Raw genomic sequence first — 6,617 nt, 5'->3', positions numbered from 1 at the left:
GAGCCCCAGTCCCCGTGTTTGATGACGTCAGGCAGCTGGCCGCCGGGTCTACGCAAATGATTTGCATAATGAGGAAGCAACGGCCAATCAGAGGTGGAGTTGACCGGGCTCGGCCGGGGGCGGGAGGGGCGGCTGGGCTCACGCGCTCCTGCTCCCCATGGCAACCGGACCCTCGTATGCCCTGTGTGTCGAGTGTGTGCGGGCGTGGCCGTGGATCGCGCGTGTGCGCCCTGGACCGCGTGAGGGGAAGTAGCTTCGTCATGCGTGGTGATGTCTGCGGGAGCCGGAGCTAACCCCCTCCTCACACCGGCACACACAGGCGCACACACCTCCAATCACTGGAGCGTTTCCTGCGGGGGTGGATGGGGATTCCTTTTCTCTGCTCCCACTACCAATGCCAGTTAGTCGGAGCCGATCCCACCCCACCTCATCACACAGCTCTCCGTGTCTTCAACCACTTCCCTACCCACGAGCTTCAAACACATTCGTCTCCTCTGCATCCCTCCCCCCAAAATAAAAATAAAAATATATTTTTAAGAGAGAAAAACAAAACAAAATAGAAACTCCAGAGCACTGCTTGGACATGAATTCCTCCCCAGGAGAGTGAGGGAAGTTATATTAGCCACGTATGCCAGCTGCCTGGTTCACCCCAATCCCGTGAGCTCAGGAGTGGTATCCTCCTTTTCTGGAAAAGGAAGCCGAGGATCTGAGGGGCAGGGAGGTTAGGACCAGGCCCACCCCTAACATCTGCTGGGCCCAGGGCAAGAGAAGAAGTGGAAATAGACATACTGTGTGTCTAAATATTTTAAAGATATAAATCAGGTTAAGGTTTGTAAAGTAAAATATGTTCACTTTATTTTCACAAATACATCTTCATAGTAAAGATGAAAAATATGTGTAAAGCTATTTTTATATGACTGAAAGTTGGCAAAATCTCAGAGCTGGTGGAATTTTATTACTCCTGCTCATGTCTGAGTACTCTCCTGACAGGCCAGTGATATTTGGACAGAGAAGTAATACAATAAAGATAAATAATTCATAAATTAGATGTTTATTTCATAAAATTTTTCTTGCCTTCTTTCAGAAAAATTGCTAACCTATCTCCATTGACTGTTCCAAGAAATTGCTCAAGAGCAGCAGTAGCAATTGGAATTAACAAAATGTTCTTACAGCAATAGTCAAGTTCAGAAATAAACAGTGATTTTTAAAAATTATTTTTTGACTTTTAATAGAAGTTACCCCTTATAACTACCTGATTATAGAATGGGTTATCAGAAAAACTTAGTTTCACTCAGTTTGATGTATTTTTAAAATTTCCTTGAAAGTTCCTCTTTGAGCCACAGATTATTTATGAATGTATTGTTTGGTTTCCAAGTTTTGGAGGTTTCCCTGTTATCTTTCTATTACTGATTCCTAGTTTGAGTCCATTGTGCTCATATATAGGTATGATTTCAATTCTTTTGCATTTGTTGACATTTTGTGATCTTCAGAATGTTATCTATCTTGGTAACTGTTTCACTGGTGCTCGAAAACAGTGTATATTCTGCTGTTGCTGGGTGGCATATTTTATAAATGCTGACTAGATCTTATTGGTTGATGGTGTTGAGTTCTGCTGACTCAGCAAAATATCTTTGCTGACTTTAATGGCTACTTGTTTGATCAACTGTTGAGAGGGGGTTGCTGAAGTCTATAACTGTGATTGTGAATTTATCTATTTCTTCTTCCAGTACTATCAGCTTTTGCTTCACATATTTTGCAACTTGGTTGGTGCATACACGTTCCGGATTGCTATGTCTTTTTGGTGGCTTGACTCCTTTATCATTATTCTCTGTTCTTGAGAAATTTCTTGCTCTGAGATCTACTTTACCTGATATTAATGTAGCCACTCTTGATTTCTTTTGATTAATGTTTGCATAGTGTATCTTTTTCCATCATTTTATTGGCAACCTATGTAGCTGCTATATTTGAAGTGAGTTTCTTTTTTTTTAACTTTTTTTTATTGAGTTATAGTCATTTTACAATGTTGTGCCAAATCCTGAAGTGAGTTTCCTGTAGGCAGCATACAGTTGGGTCATTTAAAAAATTCAGGCCATCTATCTTTGTAATTGTTGTATTTGTATAATTTACATTTAATGTAATTATCTCTATGTTAGAGCTTAAGTCTGCCACTTAATATTTTGTCTTCTTTTTGTTCCCTCTGTTGTTGATTTCTCTATTTTCTTTTTTCTGTCTTCCTAAGGGTTACTTCCTCCTTATTCTAGGTACATTATAGATATATATCAAAGTTTACTGGTGTTGACATTTTACCAGTTCGAGTGTAGTATAGAAAATGTGCCTACTTTTAAGTCCCTTTATCTTTCCTCATTTATAATATAATTGTCTTAACTACATCCTGTACATACTTTGAGAACCATATCAGACAATGTTATTCAAAAACAATTTTGAAAACTCAACAGGAGCAGTAAAGCCTATTATATTTACCCATATTTTCATCTTTCCATTGTTTTTTCCTTCTTCCAGATAGTCAAAAAGCTTTTATTTTATCATTTCCTTAGCACTTTAGTAACTTCTTTAGCCATTCCTTTAAGGTAGTTATTCTGGTGACAAATTCCCTAAGTTTTTCCTCATCTGAAAATATCTTGATCTCCCCTTCATTCCTGAAGGATATTTTTGCTGGACATAGAATTCTCGCTTGACAGTTATTTTCTTTCAGCACTTAAAAATGTGCTCCTTCTTTCTGGCCTTCATAGTTTGTGATGAGAAATCTGTTGTTATTTGAATTATTTTCCCCTAATTGGTAAGATATCATTTCTTTCTTGTTGCTTTTGTGGTTGTCTTTAGCTTTCAGACATTTGATTATGAGGTGGCTGGAAGCGGATTTCTTTGGCTTTATCCTGTTTGGGGTTTGCTAAATTTGGATAGTTCTCAGCCATTATTTCTATAATCACTTTTTCAGCCCCTTCCTTTTTCTCCTTGTTTCACGAGTATAATGACTAGGATGATAGATGTTTTGTTATAATCCCGTAGGTTCCTGAGGCACTGTTAAATTTTTTTTTGTCAAATTCTCTCTGTTGTTTAGATTAAGTTCTGTTCCCTCTTCAAGTTCACTGATTTTTCCTCTGTCATCTACATTCCAATGTCAAGCCCATCCAGTGTGTTTTTCACTTTGGTTGTTTTATTTTTCGGTTCTAAAATTTCTATTTGGTTCTTATTTACATCTTCTGTTTCTTTGCTGAGACTTACTATTTTTTTCATTTGTTTCAAGTGTGTTTGTAATTATTTGTTAAAGCATTTTATGATGGTTGCTTTAAAATCTTTGACAGATAATTCAGACATCTCTGTCGTCTGTGTTGGTGGCTATTAGTACACTCTGGATATGTTATTATGAAATGCTGAATGTTTAAATTTTCTATTTCAGCAGGTCTCCTTTGACCCTACACTAGTTAAGAGACAGAGACTCTGCCTTGCTATTGACAGATAGGGGCTGAAGTTCAAGTTTCCTACTAAACCTCTCATGAAATCACCCTGAAAGGGAAGGACGAGTTCTTATTACTACTGGATACGGAGGTGGAAACTACCAGTTGGACCCCTTTAATACCATTCCAGCAAGGAGGGAGAGGAGACCCATATGGTCTCCACTGAACCCACAGAAAGGGAACTTGTTATTGCTAGGTGGGGATGAGAATCCTAGCTCCTCATTTGATCTTCTCTGACACTACCTTGTTAGTCGGGGGGAGGAGTACCTTCTTAGAGCCACAGCCTAGACTAATTTAATCAGAATTGCTGGGGTGTGACACACTTGCAACTTGACTGAGAAAAAAACAGGGCAGGTCTTTAACTTGTTTAAAGATAAGGGAGATTTTGCATGTGTGTGCTGAAAGTAACCATCTGTAAGGAAGAGTTTGAAAAGTAGGAGGAAACAGACTCGAGCCCAACACTGAGTACCCAGCCTTACGTGTGTGTCCGAGTGTGGGGTTCAAGAGCAGGCAGATGTCTGGCTCAGCGTGGGGCTGTGGCTGATGGCCGGATATGGTATAGGCTAGAGTTAACGAGGTGAGCTTGGCTCCGTAGTCCCTGAGCACAAATCCTGACTCCTAGCTGTGTAACCATGAACAAGTCATTCAGCCTCTCTATGTCGGTTTCCTTATCTGTCAGGTGAAGATAAAACTGGTACCTACCTCAGTGGTTGAGAGAAATAAATAAATTAACGTAACAGCACCACGCGGCAAGCACCCGGAAGTGATGAAGTGTGGTTTTTGTTCCCCTGGATGGATTTCCACAAACACCTTCATTCAAATTTCTGACTTATTAATAATGAGTCCAGATAAACATCTGCATAGATTCCCCTGAACATCTTCTTCTTAAATATCTTCTTTTATAATAAATAATTATCCCAACACCCCCAAACACGCTGTTCCGTTCGCTGGGACAGCAGGCACCCCCCCCACCCCCCGCCAGCCTGTCTGCCTGCCAGCTGATGTCTGCACACACACACTCTTTTTTTGAGTGGCTTCCAAAATATCCTTTCCTAATTTGCTAGGAAGTGAGCTATAAAGAATTTATTAAGTGAAGAAAAATCATAGCTAAGTATCAGCTATTCCAGAGGAAATGAGATTTAAAATAAAATCTAGAAAGTAGTTATTTTGGGAAGCAAGGGACTGGGAAGGGGGACATACATAACATTTCATCTTTTTTTAAAATTGAGTTTATAGTCAGTTTAAAATGTGTCAATTCCTGGTGTAGAGCACAATTTTTCAGTCATACATGAATATATATGTATTCATTTTCATATTCTTTTTCACTGTGAGCTACTACAAGGTCTTGAATATATTTCCCTGTGCTATGCAGTATAAACTTATCTATTTTATATAAACCTACAAATCTCAAAACTCCCTGTTTATCCCTTCCCACCCCACTCCCCCCTGGCAACCACAAGTTGATATTCTCTATCTCTGAGTCTGTTTCTGTTTTATATATTTCATCTATTAAAAAGAAAACAAATCTGAATCAGATACACTGAGATGTGATAAAGCTAAGTGGTGGTTATTATTTTATTCTCTACACTTTTCTGTTTGCAATATTTTAAACCATTAAAGAATAAAAGTTCTTACTGTGGTAGGGACATAAAATGGATGTGGTCAGAATACAGTAATTACTGTGAAAATAAGCAAGGTTAATGGACATTTTCATTTTAAAAAATCTCCCTGAAAAATGCAGGAAAATACACACACACAGGACTGCTTCAAGAAGGATTTTTAAAAACTGAAGATTTATATACGTCTAAACTCAAAGCAAATATTATTGAAAAAAATTCAGTAAGTAACTGTCACTGAAATTAGTTGATTTGTATTTTTATTATTTACTTATTAATGGTATAAAAGGACACCAAGTTTCAAATTTTCAGTTTATTTATAAAAGAAAAAATACAGAATGATTTTAAGACAAAGCACACAATTCCTACTCATTTTCTTTCTTAGTGGGAAAAAGTAGTACCCGACACCCAACTGTCACAGCCTGTTCTGCCTGATCTTACAAGTGATACCAAGAAAAACTACAGAAGTATCAGCTTTAGCATGCTAGGAACATTGCCAGCAGGCGTGCATGTCTACATTAACATAAATTAAATTCAGTCTGTCTCACATAACCCTGTTTTCACCTTTCCCCAGTGTCATTCAGTCTTCCCCACCCCCTGCTGCCCCCCCCCCCCCCGTCTCCAGTGCTACGGAGCTCCTGGGCCCCAAGTCCTCTGCTGTCCTATCCCTATGCTAATCCACTGAGGTGCACCTGAAAACACCAGATTTCCAAGAAGGGAGGGGGACCCAGCACACTGCCTCAAGGCCCACCAAGGACAGGGGATGCTGAATGGCCTCCATTTACTCCTTTACGTACATCCCCATTAGAGGCGCTTTGCATCCTTAGGAGAGTCATAGGAGAGCAGGGGCGGACCCTTGTGCCCTAAGATCCGTCCAGACACTTCCCCGCCCCCTGGTGGTGTACTGAGAACACAGAGCAGCCTGGTCCTGCGCAGGGTGGGGCACTGAATTCACAGACTGGGTGAAGGGAGAGGTGGAGAAGCAGTGATTCTGTGCATTGGAAGAGGCTGGGAAGTCGCTCTGGGCACTGCCTCTGACCCATTAGGAGCTCAAGGTCTGATGATGACCTTCAGGTAAGTGCTCTCATCTCTCATGATGGCAGAGGTTGGGAAACAGCACATCCCACCACTGAAGGTCTTGATCAGACCACAGTGACTTTTTTAAATTATAAAGATAGTAACACTAAAGAAAATGTTTCTAAGAGGAGTAAGAAGTCACAGAATGTTACTGCTTTAACACAAGTGTTTTCATGGTCTCCTTCACTGTCTTGAGACTTACAACTTAGTGTCTGATCCTTTTTATTTAACATTATCCCAAACAGTAGCGATGTTACAGTTAATGATGAAGGAAGCGGGACACTGAAGCATGGCAGCACTTCTGCAGGGTCCTTGCCTGGGACCACCTCGAAGGCTTCTCTGGGAAATAGAGGTAAGGGTGCTCCTCTGGTGGGTGTGGGCCGTAGAGCCTGGTGGCTCCAGGCCAGAGCCCTGGGCTTGGCTAATCCAGGCTGCATGAATACCCTGT

This window comes from Vicugna pacos, chromosome 27 (assembly GCF_048564905.1).
Source record: "Vicugna pacos chromosome 27, VicPac4, whole genome shotgun sequence".
Classification (NCBI taxonomy): Eukaryota; Metazoa; Chordata; class Mammalia; order Artiodactyla; family Camelidae; genus Vicugna; species Vicugna pacos.
This window is presented reverse-complemented; position numbering follows the sequence as displayed.